The sequence below is a fragment of the Lepus europaeus genome, chromosome X (genome assembly GCF_033115175.1).
Source record: "Lepus europaeus isolate LE1 chromosome X, mLepTim1.pri, whole genome shotgun sequence".
Lineage (NCBI taxonomy): Eukaryota > Metazoa > Chordata > Mammalia > Lagomorpha > Leporidae > Lepus > Lepus europaeus.
In genome coordinates, this window is record NC_084850.1 from 90,424,320 (window position 1) to 90,442,734 (window position 18,415).

Genomic DNA, 18,415 nt, shown 5'->3' on the forward strand with positions numbered 1-18,415 from the left:
TTAATTTCTCTGAACTTGTTTCCCCATTAGAAAATAACACCTATATCTTTGGAATTTTGTGAAGACTAAATGAGATAATATATGTATTTTAAACTTTGAACATGGCTAATCCTCCATGAATGTTAACAATTATATAAAAAGCAGTTTGCCAGAGGACTCCAAGATGGCGGAATAGGGAGGGAGCTCACTGATAGTCCAGGAAAAGATAGTTTAATAAAAGTGGAGATAGTGTACTCTCAGGGAAGAGTTAGGGGAAAAACTACAGAGGAAACTCTTCTGGAATTAGAGAGACACAGTGGACCTACATGGAGGGCATGGGCGCCCACAGCTCAGGACCCCAGCTGCCAAGTATACGCACCAGCGCTGGAAAGGGAGGTGAGGCAAAACTGCAGTAGCCCAAGACACTGGCAGGAAAGCGGCAGGAAGAGCCTAGAGGGAACAAGGCTTGAAGCCCCATGGGGGAAAGTACAGCAGCCTAACTAGAGGAGAGGAAAAAAAAAAAAAGGACCAGTACGGACACGATTATCTCTCTCCACTCACCTTACAAAGACATTAGAGCAGGTGCCATTTTGGACATATGTAATATCTGCACCAGCACAAGGCTGCGCCCGCCCTCAACCAAACAGAAAAACCTGACTCTGGTGGGGAGAAATAACAGGAGACTAAGACCTAGAGAATGTGTGAAGCTTATGAACCCGGACTGTTAAAAAAAAAAAAAAACTGAGGGTGAAATCACAGTGTGGCTGAGACTTGAGTAGTCTCAGTGGGAGACGCCACAAATTCAGGTGGCTTTGGCTATCCAGTGAGAGACATTGCAGGGGAATCTGAGCTTACATTGAGGACTGCACAGATCCTTTGTGTGGTCCCAGGGACAGAGCAGACAAATATTATACCCACTGGGGCTAGCGCTCAGGCACTGATTGACATCAAGGAAAAGAGCTCAGCTGAGCAGAATTACTTCCCTTTTGTATAAAAATAAAAAAAGAGGGAGAGAAGATTTATCACACCAAACCTGGATGTGTCACCTTTGGCACACCCTTAACCTTGAAGAACTGAACAGAGCTCTCTGGCCACATCCACCACAAGCCTCTAGAGATTCACCAAAAGCAGACAGTCCACTTAATCTAGAGTCATAGTATAACGAGAAAAGCCAGCACAGTGGAAAAGAAGAAGAAGAAGAAGAAGAAACCAACGAATATCTCCACAATGCCAAACAAACACAGAAACTGAAGAAACAAGAACAAGGAAGACATCATGATGCTCCCAAATGAACATGACACTCCAATACAAGATTATGAAGATGATGAGATAGAAGAAATGCAGATACAGATTTCAAAAATTTTATGATAAGAACATTTAAAAGTTATGAAAAACAAATGCATGAACTACAGAAATCCATACAGGATAGGACAGAAAATCTCTCTCATGAAAGTGAAATTTTAAGGAGAAATCAAAATGAAATGAGGAATTTAGTAGAACATGAAATTGAGATATTGAAGAGAAATCAAAATGAAATGAAGAATTCAACAGAAGAAATGAAAAACACATTTGAGAGCCTTAAAAGCAGAATCAGTGAGGTAGAAGAGAGAATATCGGACTTAGAAGACAGAGCACAGGAAAGTATACAGTCAAACCAAAGAAAAAAAGAGGTAATTAGAAATCTATAAAATATTATTGGGAATCTACAGGATACTATTAAAAAAACCAATATTCGGGTTCTGGGGGTTCCTGAAGGCATGGAGAGAGAGAAAGGATTAGAAGGCCTTTTTAGTGAGATACTAGCAGAAAACTTTCCGGGTTTGGAGAAGGAAAGAGACATCCAAGTACAGGAAGCACATAGAACCCCCAATAAACATGAATAAAAAGATCTTCACCACGACACATTGTAACTAAACTTACCAAAGTGAAACATAAAGAAAAGATTCTAAAATGTGCAAAAGAGAAACGTCAGATTACTTTCAGAGGATCTCCAATTAGCCTCACAGCAGACTACTCATCAGAAACCCTACAGGCTAAGGAGGGAATGGAGACATATAGCCCAAGTACTAAGAGAAAAAAACTGCAATCCCAGAATATTATACCCTGCAAAGCCCTCATTTTTGAATGAAAGTGAAATAAAGACCTTTCATAGCAAACAGAAATTGAAAGAATTTGTCACCACTAGTCCAGCCCTGCAGAAGATGCTTAAAGATGTGTTACACACAGAAACACAGAAACATGGTCACCAATATGAAAGAAGGTAAAGGAAGAAAATCTCTCAGTAAAAGATCACAGGAAGTTCAAAGCATATATTAGAAATATCTTTGGGAAAATGGCAGGGCAAAGTCACTACTTATCAATAGTCAGATTGAATGTTAATGGCCTCAACTCTCCAGTTAATGCTATAACTAATACTCCAACAGTATTTTTTTTTTCACTTTGTGTTGCTATATGGGGGCAAACTGTTGAAATCGTTACCTAATATATACTAAACTGATCTTTTGTATATAAAGAGAATTGAAAATGAATCATGATGTGATTGGAAGGGGAGAGGGAGCAGGAAAGGGGAGGGTTGTGGGTGGGAGGGAAGTTTTGGGAGGGGGAAGCCATTGTAACCCATAAGCTGTACTTTGGAAATTTATATTCATTAAATAAAAGTTTAATTAAAAAAATAAAAATAAAAAAATAAAAAAAAAGACACAGACTGGCTGAATGGATTAAAAAACAAAACTCATCTATTTGCTGCTTACAAGACACATATCTTTCCAACAAAGATGCATGCAGACTGAAAGTGAAAGGTTGGAAAAAGATATTCCATGCCAACAGAAACCAAAAAAGAGGTGGCATAGCCATCTTAATATCAGACAAAATAAACTTTAACACAAAAACTGTTAAGAGAAACAAGGAGGGACACTATATAATGATTAAGGGATCAATTCAACAGGAAGATGTTAACTATTATAAATCTATATGCACCTAATTACAAGGCATCAGTTTATTTAAAAGATATGCTAAGGAACTTAAAGGGAGATTTAGACTCCAATACAATAGTACTGGGGGACTTCAATACTCCACTTTCAGCAATGGACAAGGATGTGCGGAAAAAGGTACGCTAATCCACTGTTGGTGGGAATGCAAACTGGTAAAGCCACTATGGAAGTCAGTTTCGAGATTCCTCAGAATTCTAAATATAACCCTACCATACAAACCAGTCATCCCACTCCTTGGAATTCACCCAAAGGAAATTAAATTGGCAAATAAAAGAGCTGTCTGCACCTCAATGTTTATTGCAGCTCAATTCACAATATCTAAGACATGGAATCAACCTAAATACCCATCAACATAAGACTGGATAAAGAAATTATGGGATGTGTACTCTATAGAATACTATAGAGCAGTAAAAAACAATGAAATCTGGTCATTTGCAAAAAAATGCAGGAATCTGGAAAACATCATGCTGAGTGAAATAAGCCAGTCCCAAAGGGACAAATATCATATGTTCTCCCTGAATGGTGACAACTGAGCACCTAAAAGGAAACCTGTTGAAGTGAAATGGATACAATGAGAAACAATGACTTGATCAGACCTTGTTCTGACTGTCGAGGATCAACTTACTACTTTATTCCTTTTAGTATTTTTTGTTCTATTTAATACCATTGGTTGAACTCTGTAATTAACACACAATTATTCTTAGGCATTTAAATTTAACTGAAAAGTGATCCCTGTTAAATATAAGAGTGGGGATAAGAGAGGGAGGAGATGTACAGTTTGGCACATGCTCAATCGGACTTACCCCTAATGGTAGAGTTAGAAACGTGCCAGGGGATTCCATTTCAATCCCATCAAGGTGGCATGTACCAATGCCATCTCACTAGTCAAAGTTATCAGTTTCAGTTCATAATTGATCATAATTATAGGATTAAGTGACAAAGGGATCACATAAATAAGACTAGTGTCTACTAATACTAACTGATAGAATTAAAAAGGAGAGAACAATCCAACATGGGAAGCGGAATACACAGCAGACTCATAGAATGGCAGATGTCCTAAATAGCACTCTGGCCTCAGAATCAGCCCTTAAGGCATTCATATCTAGCTAAAAATCCCATGAGAATATTTCAGGCATGAGAAGCCAAGACACTGTGGCCAAAAAAAAAAAAATTACCTAAATGAAAGATCTCTGTGAGTGAGATCCCAGCAGAAAGAATGGGCCATCAAAGAAGGAGGTGCCTTTCTCTGAAGGGAGGAGAGAACTTCCACTTTGACTATGACCCTATCGGAATAAGATCAAAGTCGGCAAACTCAAGAGGCTTCCAGAGCCTTGGCAGCTCATGACAAGAGCCTCGGGTGATTACTAACGTCATAAATAAGGGTGTCAATTGTTAAATCAACAACAGGATTCTCTGTTCACTTACTCCCTATGTAGGATCTCTGTCCTTAATGTGTCTACTATGTGAATTAACGGTATAACTAGTACTAAAACAGTACTTTATACTTTGTGTTTCTGTGTGGGTGCAAACTGTTGAAATCTTTACTGAGTATATACTAAATTGATCTTCTGTGTAAAAAGATAATTGAAAATGAATCTTGATTGAATGGGATGGGAGAGAGAGTGGGAGATGGGATGGTTGTGGGTGGGTGGGAGGTTATGGGGGGAAATAGCCACTATAATCCAATAGTTGTACTTTGGAAATTTTTATTTATTAAATAAAAGTTAAAAAAATAAAAAATAAAAAACAACTATATACTACTCTTCATTGATATAATAGTGCATGCTCATAAAACAGAAATAAATTAGGTAAGAAAATGAAATGGAAAGAAATCTAATTCTGGAGTTACCAGATCTCAGTTCAAGTTCTGATTCTATCACTACTATTGGGGAAGTTTGAGAGTAGAAACAAAAAAAAATGTGTTCAACAAGGATGAGTGATACAGAGCAAGTATGGATCATAGGTTTTTTGGAAGAATATTGTAGGATGATGATGTCATGGAGGGTGTGGAATGCCAAATATGAAACTTTGTAAAGAGTCAAGATGGTATTTCAAAACTAAAGTGGGTGCTTAACCTGCATTAAGACTCTGTTTTGTGGATATTTCTGCAATTTATTTTGTTCTTTAGTCTACTTGGTTACTCATCAGTTTAGTTATCTGTGTATCTACACCTTTATGACCAACAGAGTCTTCTTCCTTTTACTCTGTGGAAGAAACTCAAATTTTTGGCCACTCGATTTCAGATTCTTGATGTACTCATATTGTCACAACCTTCCCAGGCTGGATGAATAAAAAGCTGCCAAGGTTATAGTCAATTCACGCATGTCAGAGACAGGAAGATTCTTTATGTCATTAGTGTCTATCCCTGACTGCCATATTTTAGCCTGAGTCCCACCTACCTAGTTATATACATCATCCTATTCATCTATCTGAGCAGGCCCCAGGACAGCTAATATATTTTTCACACTAATGTATTTTTCATACTAGTATATTGAGTTCTGATATCACAATGTAGAGGTGATTTCTCCTGTGTGCTGTCACCTCTATCCTCCCAAGGAAGAAAGAAATAGGGGAAAACAAACCACCAGGAAACACTCCCCCAGGTGTGCAAGGGAAGTTTAACACAAGACAGCTGACAAGAGAACTCCCTCTGTTTCATTTTATTGAATGTAGGGGTTTTTAAGAAAGCTTTTATTTAATGAATACAAATTTCATAAGTACAGCTTTAGGAATATAGTGGTTCTTCCCCCCACCCCCAATACCAACCCTCCCACCCCCACTTCTGTCCCACTTCCTACTTCCTCTCTCATTCCATTCTTCATTAAGATTCACTTTTAATTAACTTTATGTACAGAAGACCAACTCTGTACTAAGTAAAGATTTCAACAGTTTGCACCCACACAGACACTCAAAGTATAAAGTACTGTTTGAAAACAAGTTTTACAGTTAATTCTCATAGTAAAACTCATTAAGAGGTCCTATATGGGGAGTAAGTGCACAATGACCCCTGTTGTTGATTTAACAATTGACACTCTTATTTATGACATCAGTGATCATGAAAGGCTCTTGACATGAGCTGCCAAGGCTATGGAAGACTGTTGAGTCCTCAAACTCCGTCAGTATTTAGACAGGGCCTAGGCAAAGTGAAAGTTCTCTCCTCCCTTCAGAGAAAAGTACATCCTTTCTTTGATGGCCCCTTCTTTCTACTGGGATCTCACTCACAGAGATCCTTCATGTAGATCATTGTTTGCCACAGTGTCTTGGTTTTCCATGCCTGAAATGCTCTCATGGGCTTTTCAGATAGACCAGGATGCCTTAAGGTCTGATTCTGAGGTCAGAGTGCTGTTTAGGGCATTTGTCATTTTATAAGTCTGCTGTGTGGACTACTTCCCATGTTGGAACATTCTCTCCTTTTTAATTCTATCTGTTGTTATTACCAGACACTTGCTCTTATTTATGTGATCCCTTTGACACTTAATCCTATCTATATGATCAATTACACACTTAATATGATCCCTTAAAATGTAAGATGGCATTAGTACCACCCAGCTTAATGGGATTTGGAGTCTTGTGGCAAGTTTATAGCTTTACCCTTAGGGGTAAGTCCATGGGAATGTGTACCGAACTGTACAGCTCCTCCCTCTCTTATTCCCACTCTTATTTTTTTTTACAGGGATCTATTTTCAACTGGATTTACATACCTGTGAATAATTCTATGTTAAGTAAAGAGTTCAACCAATGGTATTAAGTAGAAAAAGAAAATAATAAAAAAATAAGGTAATAAACTGTTCCTGGTCAGTCAAGACAAGGGCTGATCAAGTCATTACTTCTCATAGTGTTAATTTCACTTCTACAGGTTTACTTTTAGGTGCTCTGTTAGTTGTCACTTTTTAATAGAAGAAAAATAAATTCTGTTTATTTCTGCTACAGTTTTTTCATTTCTGTTTCTTTGGAGCTACCAAGGCCCCAACGAAGATGTCCAAGGAGACAAAAGTGATACCCACAGCAACCAATCTCCTCATTGGTTGCCAAGGTAACAGCCTCTGCTGATAAGAGCCTCATGCAGTACCAACTTCATAGTTGAGAGTGGGGCAGGCAAGGCCTCCCACAAAATTGACAGGTAGGTCTTGGGAAAACAGGATAGGACTCTGACCAGAGCAACCCTGCTTCCTCCAGTCTTGAGGGTGAAGTACCATAACAAATAACCAATTGCCCTCAGACAGAGAGAAAGACCCCATGGCTGTGGGCACTATGTGTCTCCTTCAAACTAATCAGTCTCTGACCACATGATTACTGCCCTTTCACAGACCTCATTCACCCTCACTATGAAATTAATAAGATTTGGCTCCTGTTCTCAAAATAACCTTAGAACATGACTAGGTGTCATTCCAGGAACTGAAAATAATGTCAGAAATACAGCATGGGCCTACGGAAAGTGTAGTTAACAAGGAGTCTGCAGTCTCAGCTCTGATGTTGAACAATTACTGGAACCCTTGGGGCAGACTTTCTTTGGGCCTCAGTCCCTCCACCTGTCAAACGAACTGAGAAAGACTTGAACTGGGTGATCTCTGAGGTGCCTTTGAAGTCTGATGTTTTCTGAGTCAATAATGTCTCATCTCTAACCCTCCATCATGAGGTTAGCTTTGGTGTTCTAAGAGCAGTAAGAAACCAGACAGCCCCATTCCTCTCATTACATGGACAGGTTGTAGATTTCTACCTCTGATATGCATCCTCTCTCCATCAAATAAACTGATGTCCTTTGTATAGCCACTGGTGAATGAGAAGAGCAAAGGTAAATAACCCCCAGGGGAGCTGAAATGGGCCTATTTGCCTCATTAATGAGTATGCTAATCAACTGAGCTAATCTGCAATACACTAATAAAGCAGCTTAGTGGCCTTATCTGAGCTTCCCATGGGAAGATACCAGGAAGAAAAAGATTCTAAAATAGATTTTTTTTCTCTGAAAAAGAAAGTTTGAAAGGAAGGAAACCAGTACTTCTTAAGGACTTAGTGTATCAGCTTATTACTGATCATCTCATCCCTTACCTCATTATGACATGAGGAGGTTCAAGCTATGATATCTGTCAAGACCCCCATATTAACTTACGTTTATTTTTCACTATCACCAGTATATCACACTTTCTTGGTTGAAGAGGACAACATTCCCACATGGAGGGGATTATTCTTTGGCAGACAAGGAAATTGAAGTTCCAAGAACTGAAATAACTTAACCAATGTCATACACTGGCAAATGTCAGAACTGGAATCGGAACCCTTGTTTTCTGATACCAATTCCAGTCTTATTTTTGCTTCCTGTTTTAAAGGAACTAAGATAGCCCTCTTCTTTTTTTAAAGATTTATTTATTTATTTGAAAGGTAGAGTTACATAGAAGCAGAGAGAGGGAGGGAGAGAGAGAGAAAGAGAGAGAAAGGTCTTCCATCCACTGGTTCACTGGTTGCAATGACCAGAGTTGTGCCGATCTGAACCCAGGAGCCAGGAGCTTCTTCCGGGTCTCCCATGCAGGCGCAGGAGCCCAAGAACTTGGGCCATCTTCTACTGCTTTCCCAGGCCAAAGCAGAGAGCTGGATCAGAAGTGGAGCAGCCGGGACTTGAACAGGTGCCCATTTGGGATGCCGGCATTGCAGATGCGGCTTTACCCATTATGGCACAGCACTGGCCTCACTAAGATAGCTCTCTTTTGGGGGACTAGGAATAACAGAGTAGACGTAAACCTCAGGAATTTTGAATGGGCAACCCATTCACAGAAGACACTTCAGAGTGGGAAAATCTCCCATATTTGACAGCTAAAAAATGTACCCACATCCACAAAACAGCTACAAAATGAATATATCTTCATGTAAAGAAAACCATGCTATGAGTGCAGTGAAACATCAGGACAGCCTGAGTTGTTACTAGTCCACTCCCTCAGTGACCCTGTTTTTTTTACTCAGAAGAGGTATCTGTCACCTGGAGCCCCACAGCCTGCCTCAAACTCCAGGAGATAAAAATCCAGGGCCTCTGGATTTCAGGACTGGTAGTGTCTCAACTTCATAAACTTAGCCATAACAAAGAACAAAAGAAAGAGTGGGAAGAGCCCAGTAAGGTGGCAAGAACTGAACTGTTTTTCTCACAATGAAATAAACTCATGGCAACAGGGCTCTCAGCAATTTTATCCGCTGATTCTGGCCAAATCATCTGACAAAAGCAAAAAGCCCCCACTGACATAGTCAGGAATTACCACCCACACACACCCGATGCCTTCCACACGCATGGGCTTCCTACCTGAGATTAAATTCTGTAACAGAAGCATTGAGTGGTCTTATTAAATTAACTCCTCCAAATAAGAATGCAGGTAATATTAATATTAGTTAATATTCATTGGGTATTTATGTTCTAGGCTCTGTTCTCCGTTATGTATATTAAATCATTTCATCCTCACAACAACAAATCTTTAAAGTTCTGCTCTGTTTCATCAGTTCTCAGATGAACTTAAAAAAATTAACATCTTTGAAATTTCAATACATCTTCTTTTGTTTTCACCCTCTGTAATTTGAGTAACGTGTGGTCAGAGGCAGTGAGAAGAGAATATTTCTATGTTGCCCCAACTCTTTCCTGCGTTCCTTGAATGTGTCAAACATTCTCACCTTGGAAATTTGACACAGGTCTTTACACATCCCCTTTTCCTTCCTTCCACCCCGTCCCACCCCACCTTTTCTTTTCCTGGCTTAATTACCACCTCCTCGAAGAAGTCATACTTGGTTCTAAGATTAGGTTCCACCTTGGTATTCTCTATGATACCAACTTGTTTGCTTCATACATTTATTATAGTCTGTAGGTATTTGATTTAACTGTTTACTTTTTCACTGTCTGCTTACCCTATGAGAACATAAAGTCTATGTGGTCACGACTTTGTCCTTATTCAAAAAATACCATGAAGAAATATAAAGCAAAGTTAGGATTATGCTGAGTTAGATGACATAAGTGGAGGCTGAACGGTTCAAAGTGGGTCATGTAGGGGCACCGATGAAAGTACTTAGCAGGCTTGGAGGCAGATAACAGTGTAATGGAAGTTGAAGGGATTGTGAAAAGGAAAGAGATACTCCTGGGGAATCTGTCAGGAGCCTTTTTTTGGCAGTTTTTTCATTTGTCAGGTGTAATGAACAGGAGATGCTGCCATTCTAACCCAGGTGAACTTTTTAAGCTCTCCCCAGCAGCAAGGGACTCAAACAAGCCAGAAGTCTTTTTTTTTTTTTCAAGACTTATTTATATATTTGAGAGTCAGAGTTACACAGAGAAAAGGAGAGGCAGAGAGAGAGCAAGAGAGAGAGAGCGAGCTCTTCCATTCACTGGTTCACTCCCTAAAAGCACAGCAACTCCACTGATGGACTGTGTGTTAGACAAATCTTTTCTGCTCTGACTTGAGCCTTCCACATCTGTCACATTTGGGCTTTGGATGACCTGGTCTGTAAGGGTTCTTTTGTCTATGGAACCTGACTAGATCCACTCCCTGGCTCTTTTGTTTGGGATCCTTCACTCCATTCCTCTCTCCACATCACTTATGTCTGGAGTAAAAGCATCATTCATTTTTAAATTTTTCTTTATTTGAAAGGAAAAGACAGAAACAGAGACAGAAAGAGAAAGAAAGAGATCTTCCATCCATCGGTTCACTCCCCAAATGACCACAACAGCCGGGGCTGGGTCAAGCTGAAGCTGGGAGCCCAGAACACCAGCTGGGTCCCCCGTGTGGGTGGCAGGGATCCAAGTACATGATTCATTCTTTTTTATGCCCCCTGCCTTTACCTGTCCAGCTCTCCTCCCAGGCCAGCCAAGTAATGAAAGTCAACAGAGTGCCTTCCCCTAGGAGGTTCACACCTCCCTTAGGATATACCCCATGTGAAGAGAGAGGTAGGTCTGGGCCTCTTAACTTACAAGGCCTAAAGCCCACCAGATTATTATCAAGCCCCTTCTATCAGGTTCTATTTGCCTCTCAATCAGAAAACTTAATTGTAGCTTAGACAGCACCTTTCTTAGCTCCTTTAATAATGACTCTGTCCTTTTTTCTAGACCCTGTCTAGTGCACTTGGGCCTCATTCCTTTGTAATCATAACCTCTACTCTACCACCAATGGCTCTACTCCCAACCTGTGTGTACTGATGGTCCTCTTCCCCACTTAATGCTGTATAATTGTTCAAACCTGGTAAATGCCACTCTTAGGATCACTGGTTATTATCCTCACTCTGTCTTTTATGACCTTGTCTAAATATGATCAGAGTCGGGGAACTTGGAAGGCTTCCATAGCCTTGGCAACTCATGACGACAGCCTAGGGTGGTTACTGGCGCCATAAACTAGAGTGTCAATTTGTTGGGTCAACAACAGGAGCCATTGTGCACTTGCTCCTCATGTGGGATCTCTGTCCTTAATGTGCTGTCCATTGTGATTTAATGCTATAACTAGTACTCAAACAGTATGTTTCACTTTGTGTTTCTATGTGGGTGCAAACTGTTGAAATCTTTATACTAAATTGATCTTCTGTATATAAAGAGAATTGAAAATGAATCTTGATGCAAATGGAAGTGGAGAGGGAGCGGGAGAGGGGAGGGTTGCGGGTGGGAGGGAAGTTATGGTAGGGGGAAGCCATTGTAATCCATAAGCTGTACACTGGAAATTTATATTCATTAAATAAAAGTTAAAAAAATATTTTATTTATCTTAAAAGCAGAGAGAGAGGTAAAGAAAAAGATAAGATCTTCCATACACTTTTTAAAAGATTTACTTTTATTTATTTGAAAGACAGTTACAGTGAGAGGTAGAGACAGAGAGATGTCTTCCATCCACTGGTTCACTCCCCAGATGGCCACAACAGCCGGAGCTGCGCTGATCCAAAGCCAGGAGCCAGGAACTTCCTCCGGGTCTCCCATGTGGGTGCAGGGGCCCAAGGATTTGAGCCATCTTCTACTGTTATCACAAGCCATAGCAGAGAGCCGGATTGGAAGAGGAGCAGCCGGGACTAGAACCAGCACCCATATGGGATGCCAGCACTTCAGGCCAGGGTGTTAACCCGCTGAGCCACAGCGCCAGCCCTAAGATCTTTCATACATTAGCTCACTCCCTAAATGGCTGCAATGGTCAGGGCTGGACCAGGCTGAAGTCAGGTGTCAAGAATTCCATCCGGGTCTTCCATGTGGGTGACAGGGATTAAAATACTTGGGACATTTTCCACTGCTTTTCCAGGCTCATTAGCAGGCAGTTGGACTGGAAACAAAACATCAAGGACTTGAACCTGCATTCCAATATGGGATGCCATCATCACAGGTGGCAGCCTAACCTGCTGTGCCACAATGCCAGTTCCTAGAACCTTCTTCTTACCTATCATCCTTCATAGGTATAGAATAAGACCTTTCTGGCTCTGGCTGGAAGAATGTGGAAGGAGCAGGGGAGACTATCCTGTGAAGAGGTTTCAGGAGTGTTCTGCGAAATGAGCAAAGAAGTAGAAAATTAACAGGCTAAAGAAATGACCTTGCTTGCTACTGAACACCTCCTGGATCCCATTCAAGGTTTAGGGGGAAATGGGAAGAATGGGAGCAAAACAAAATGTACACAGCTGTTTTTCGTGGGCTGACCTCCCACCATACTGACATCAGGATCTGGAGAAAAATTTTAAGAGACTTTCTAAAAAGCTTTCACTGTGTCATGAGATGTTTAGAGAGAACTCTCAGCTCCAGAAAACTATAGAAATCAACTCTTCAAAAAAAAGATTTATTTATTTATTTATTTGAAAGGCAGAGTTACACAGAGAGAGAAGGAGAGGCAGAGAGAGAGAGGTCTTCCATCCGCTGGCTCACTCCCCAATTGGCTGCAACAGCCAGAGCTGCACCGATCAGAAGCCAGGAGCCAGGAGCTTCTTCCAGGTCTCCCACGTGGGTGCAGGAGCCCAAGGACTTGGCCCATCTTCTACTGCTTTCCCAGGCCATAGCAGAGAGATGGATCAGAAGTGGAGCAGTCAGGACTTGAACCGGCGCCCATATGGGATGCCAGCACTGCAGGTGGCAGCTTTACCCACTACACCACAGCGCTCACCCCGAGACCAACTCTTGGCACGATGCTAGTGCTGACTTGAAGTAAGAGTAGTCCAGAATTGTTTTAGCTTTACACAGGGCACCATTATCTTACCAGATGCCTACTACTAGAATCCCTTAGAGATTTGCAGTAGGAACTGCAAACTACCATCACTTAAAGAGAAAAAAAATTGAGGCCCAGGACCAGGGGCTGATTTTCCCAAAGTCTTACATAAAGTCAATAGCAGAGCTGGGACTGGTTTTTAGACTCACCTTCCACCTGCCTATGGATTTAGAGCCAACCATTTCTATCTTTTCCACTTAGTCCATCTCAGTCACCAAATTGTCTCTCCTCTCTGGTCACAAGATTCTAAAAGTGAAAGGTTCTGAGGCACAATATAAATATCACTGAGATCTAGAATGCATAGGCTGGAAAGGCAGAGACCATATAGCCTCCTGGAATCACCAACATGTCTTAAGGAGATTCATTGTATTCCAAGTAGTGAGGTGTAGCGGTAGCAGGAATGGAATATAGTATAAAATACTCTCAATGAGGAGCCACTCTTGTGGCCTGGCAGGTAAATCTGCAGCCTACAACGCCAGTATCCCATATGGATGCTGGTTCAAGTCCCAGCTGCTCCACTTCCTATCCCAGCTCCCTGCTAATGTGCCTGGGGAAGCAGCAGAAGATGATCTAAGTGTTTTGGCCTCTGCCACCCATGTGGGAGTCCCAGATGGAGTCCTAGTTTCAGCCTGGTCCAGCCTTGGCCTGGCCTTTGTGGCTATTTGGGCAGTAAACCAGTGGATGAATGATCTCTCTCTCTCTCTCTCTCTCTCTCTCTCTCTCTCACTACATTTCAAATAAAATAAATAAACCTTGTAAAAAATACTCTGAATGAGTGGTGCATCAGCATCACATTATAAAGTGCAGAAATACAGTGCAGTTACATGTTATATGGAATCAAGAGAATTCTAGAGTTAGCATATAAAGCAAAAATTGAGCCCAGTCAAAATTCCCTTGCAAACTCCTTAAATTACCAGGACCCAGGTGGGCACTTAGAACATAAAAAAAAAATCATGATTTATCTTCTGTTTGTTTCTCTGCATATTTTTATTGTGATCTGTCTTCCATCCCTGGGTCAGTGATCAATTTAGACAGGGGAAAGGGTTACAGAGTAAATAAAGCACACTTTCCTCTCTTTGCCAGGCAGCATACAATGTAATTCTCATAAGTTATATACGCACATGACACAATAGTATTGTATTAAGGTCAATTAGTCCCCCATCCCACCTCTATATCCACTGTCCCTGACCACCACCTTTCTTGTGACTGGATCAACCATGAGAACTCCTAATATAATGTGCATCCTTCTTCCCTTCTCTCCTCTCACTTGTTACCTACCACAAGGAGCCATATATGTGATCTACTATGCCTGTGCTTGGTCCTGGACCCATGATATCATTGAAACCTGCATCTCATAACAGCCCCATAGCCATATCATGACCCTTGTTTTATGAAGGAAGAGACTGAGGCCAACATCACACACTGCCAGTGGCAGAGCTGTCCTGGTTCCCATTTCGTTGCCCTATCTACCACACTATTCACTCTCCAGACATGCAGAAGAATAATAGCTACAATTTTATTGATTACTTTTTGCCAAGCTCTGTGCTAGGTATTTTGCATTTCTTAGCTGAATTGAGAAAACGGTTGGTGGTATATACAGAATGAAATGGAGAAAAGATTGGCGTCTTCACCAGAGAGAAGGACGTTGAAATCAGTTAGATGGATCAAACACACATACTGGGAAACTGGTGGTGAGAATGTAAAGAAAAAAAATAAGAGAAATTTCCACTGTATTAGCTGAAGAAAAGGAAAGCTCTGGAGGACATAGAACACGTTAGTCTGGACGGAAGAAAACAGAAGTAAATGTGTGTTCTAAAGAATGCTGTCCAGATAGCTTCCTATTCGTGAATGCTAGCCAGCTTCTGGGAAGCCAGATAGCTCCTGAAAGAATCCCAACCTGGTAGACACACACTTCCTTTACCCTACCCACCTATCCTTCCCTAACAGTGGAACTTCTCTCAAATGCAGGTCTCTGTCAGTAGCTCCAAATGCATCTCACTCCCTTGCATGTGCTGGCCATCAATCTTGCCTCATAGCCCCTCAGAATTCCAACAGCTTTCACTTCCACAATGGGTATGTATGGGGGAAAATGAGAGTCTGGCAGAATCTTCCTTAGGATTCTGGGTCTGAATAAACTGGTAGAAGACTGGCAGCGCTGTGGCGTAGTGGGTAAAGCTGCTGCCTACAGTGCCGGCATCCCATAGGGCTCCGGTTTGAGTCCCGGCTGCTCCACTTCCAATCCAGCTCTCTGCTATGGCCTGGGAAAGCAGTGGAAGATGGCTCAGGTCCTTGGGCCCCTGAACCCATGTGGGAGACCCAGAAGAAGTTCCTGGCTCCTGGCTTCAGATCAGCGCAGCTCTGGCTATTGTGGCCAATTGGGGAATGAACCACCGGATGGAAGATTTCTCTCTTTGCTTCTCCTTCTCTCTCTGTGTAACTCTGGCTCTCAAATAAATAAATAAATCTTAAAAAAAAATTGAAGAGGCTCTCTACTGTGTCTGGCTCAGTCCTGCTTTCTAAACACAAATTTCTACCTCTATCTCAAATTCAACATACTTAAAACCTGTCCTTGATTCGCCATCCTTGATTTCCTAATTTTTATAGATAGTCTCTCCATTCTATCAGTTCCAAGACTCCAAGTCTTGGAATCATCCCAGATGTCTCCCTCCCTCTGTCCCCCCCCCCACACACACACATCCAATCAATTGTAAAGCCCTGTCAATTCTCTCACTGCAGCACGGCTGACATCAGTGTGTGCCTTTTCATCTGCACTGACCGAGTTAAAGCCCTCATTACCACTGATCTGGATTATTGTAATTACTGTTCTTGCATCATCTTCTCTCTCACTCCTCTGGTATATCCTGCACCAAACACCTACCTACTTTCTGCACCCTTACAGTGACTTGCACACCAAACTAGTTGGAGGAAGCACTGAAGTAGCAATGGCCTTGCCTTTAAGAACTCAACAACTGGTTAAGGAATAGAGGCGAAAACACACACACATACAAATACACAATTAGAAAATAATTCCCAGTAAATGTTAGGTTAGAAGCATGAGCTAAAATTCTGTAGAAACATAGAAAAGGGAATAAATAGGGGCCAGCTCTGTGGCACAAAGGGTTAAAGCCACAGTCTGCAGTGCTGGCATCCCATATGGGCACTGATTCAAGTCCTGGCTTCTCCACTTCCAATCCAGCTCTCTGCTATGGCCTGGGAAAGCAGTAGAAGATGGGCCAAGTCCTTGGGCTCCTGGACCCACGTGGGAGACTTGGAAGAAGCTCCTGGCTCCTGCCTTAGGCTTGGCCCAGCTCTGGTCGTTGTGGCCATCTGGGGAGTGAACCAGTGGATGGAAGACCTCTCTCTCTCTGCCTCTCTGTAACTCTATCACATAAATAAAATAAATCTTTAAAAAAAGAAAAGGGAATAAATGTAATATTTTATCATGGCTTCTGATGAAAAGGGTTCTAGAGGAATGCTTCACACAGGAGGTGACACTTTGAGTGGGACATTAAAGTTTAAATAGTTGTCCTAGTAAAGAAAGGAGAGGAAGGGATTGTAGGGGCTTTCTCAGCTCTTTACTGAAATGCCCCCCTGGTCTGTCAGGTGTACTCTCTTCATAAAGAAAAAAGAACTTAAAAAAAAAGAAAGAAAAGAAAGCTATTGTAGGTAAAGACAAGGTCCCGGTAGCTGAAAAAAAAAAAAAAAGGAAGAATTTTGAGAACATAGAACACATTAGTTTGGATGAAAGAAACGGGAAATTAAATGTGTATTCTAAAGGAGGATACTTTAGGTGCTATAAGGTAGTAACACCACTAATGGTAAGCAGCCCAAATGGCCAAAATACAGAGCCCTTGCCAGTAAGGCAGGGTATGGGATTCATTTGGACTAGATAGAAAGTCGTCTTTTTTGGAGGAAGTGGGAGTAGGGGTAGGAATTCCCACCACCTTAGACAGGATTCAGACCCTGGGGTGCTGTTCAAGTGTGGCCTTCTTTCCCTGGCAGCAAGATAAGAACCCAAGAACCTCCTCCAGGGGATGTGCAGAGCAGGGCTATCATCCAGTAGCCTGTTCCTTCTGACCCCACTTGAGCAGGACAAGGTTGACATTAGCCTAGCCTCAATCCTCTTCCCACGCAAGTTCATCCATCAGCCAACCTGGTCAACCTCTCCAGCAGCCTTTCTAGAACCTCTTCCAAAAGCACCCTGTGCTTCCCAGGATTTGTCTGTGCTTTTCCTAAGGGCATATCTGGCTCCTACATGTCCATCTCCTGGCCTCATCAGTATTCCTAAGGAGATATTTTGGAAGCACCTGGATCTTTGCATTTATCCTCTCATATCAAAGTGTTCTTCCTCAGCTGAAGTCCCTCAGTTCCTACACTTACTGACTCATACTATGGGTTGGGGGAGGGTTGTGGCTTGGGGGAGGGAAGATCGATTTCCACTCAGTCTTTCAGAATGGGGATTTTGTGCTTTTGCCACTTGCAGTTTCCTCATATCACCCAGCATAGGGCCTTAAAGATTGGAGGGTCCAGTGATGTTTGCTGGATGGTTGAAAATACACTGAGCTCTAAACCCCCATCAGTGTTTTTTGTCCTTCCCCACGCCTAGAATGTGGTTCCTGCCACTGCAAGTTTGACCAGAAATTCTCCACAAACTTCCCAGTCAGCACCCTCATCTCTCAGTGCCCCTTCCCTTCAGTCCCCACCCCCTTCCTAATCACTCTGCTGGAGCTCTTTGCTTGCCATGGACTCTGCTTTTTTCTCCTCAGGACCCCCAAACCTTGTCTGTCTTCCTTGGGGCGCCCTAGACCCTTCCTCTCCCTGCACGGTGGCGGGCCCTAGTCCCGCCCCCGCCCCGACTCGGCCTCCTCCCAGTCCCTTTCTCCGCAGCTTGATTCTCTAGAGCCTTCTCTGCAGCCCCCGCCCCTGTCACTGCGCTGTTGGATCTACACCAGACTCGCTCCCCTCCCCTTCGCAGCTCTCCTGTAGCCCCTCCCCAGGGCGGTCTTAGGACCAGAGGCTCTCCCCAGCCCAACCCGGTCCAAACCATCCCAGTGGGGTCCAGCCCGGCCCCCGGTGACTCATGCCCTTATTTAGCAGGCGAGGAGGAACCTAATTGGGTAGCCAGCGGGCGGGCTAACAAGAAGGTTCGAAGCCCTTCAGCGGAGCCAGCGGGCAGACCACACCGTCTCTGGTCACTGGGCTGCGCCGCGATCTCCGCGCCAGAGGGGCCGCTCTCCATCCCTGTCCGCCCTCTTCTCCCTCTCTC